We start from the raw sequence: 1,384 nt of genomic DNA on the forward strand, positions 1-1,384 counted from the left end.
TTGGCAATCTCAGCAGAGAGGCTAAAATGAATGGGGTCACATACTGAATTCCTTTCACACCCTGCAAGTGGTCTTTACCAGACTGGGGGCGGAGTATGGTATGCCTGCACTACTGCTGCCTATACAGTATCTTTGTTGTGCAATCCATAAATAGAGGACTTCAATATCCAAGGCTGCCAATCTAGCACCTTCCAATCCAGTTGAAGTTCTCTCATTCTCACACACACACAATCAGTGCTTAATTTGTGCCAGGGTTTGCCAGGGCTGAGCCCTGGCACCTCTAGGTTTGGCAGTTCGTAGTCCCAGCACCTCTGGGCTCCCGGCCAGCAACTGCCACCCTGCTCTAAAGGCAGTGCAGGCATCAGCCATAGTGCAGAAGTAAGGTGGAAATACCATACCATGCCACTCTTACTTCTGTGCTCCTGCTGGCGGTGGTGCTGCCTTCAGAGCTGGGCACCCAGTCAGCAGCCACCACTCTCCAGCTGCCCAGCTTGAGCCCTGGCACCTCTTTCATTACAATTAAGCACTAGTTACAAAGACATTTTGGTGCATTACCATGAAACACCATAAAATGATGCTAGTGAGGGTGGGTGAGCAGGGGAAAGTGGAAAGTACAAGCCCAGTACTCCAAGTGTCTAAACCACAGTGAAAATGACATTTAAAGGTTTGGCTCCCAGTTTCCTCAGGTACCAGATTCCAAGAACAATTTTCAGGGAGGATGCAGTGTTTTAGCTTAGTACTGCAACATTGTACCCAGACAATCCCGCTATTGTAACAGATACAAATTCTTCCGTCCCTCAGTGGGAACAAACTAGAACTGAAAGACAAAACATCCACAATCTTATGTCCTTGTTCACATCTAAAAGAGATTATACAGTTCTGTATAAAGGTCACAGCCAAGGTTCAAAAACCCTGCATTTGACCCGCTTTATTTTTCTCCTCCGTAACTACTTGCAAAGTTCTGATTTTTTTTTTTAAGGTTTGTTTTCCAAATATATGCACGAGGAGTCTTACATACAAAATGTAGTAGAATCATTGAATTCAGCCACCTAGAATCCACAAGCAACCTTACAATAATGAACTGGTGTGTGCTGCCTCACCTCCTTGTGTAATCCTACAACAAACTAGTGGAAGGCAAAAATATTCAACAAAGACACAGCTTTTAATTACTGAGCCCCCAAACCAGCAAAGCACAGTTAAACATGTCCTTGAGTAAATAAGTGAATAGTCCAGTTTACTTTAATGGGACCTCACATGCTTACAGTTAAGCACACACTTAAGTGCTTTGCTGGACTGGGGCCATAGGTGCCGACTCCATGGGTGCTCCAAAATTAGCGGGTGCTCAGCAGCCAAGCCCCCCCCAATCGCCTCCTTCTACCCCCCC

This window comes from Terrapene carolina, unplaced genomic scaffold (assembly GCF_002925995.2).
Source record: "Terrapene carolina triunguis isolate 2854851 unplaced genomic scaffold, T_m_triunguis-2.0 Scaffold96, whole genome shotgun sequence".
Classification (NCBI taxonomy): Eukaryota; Metazoa; Chordata; order Testudines; family Emydidae; genus Terrapene; species Terrapene triunguis.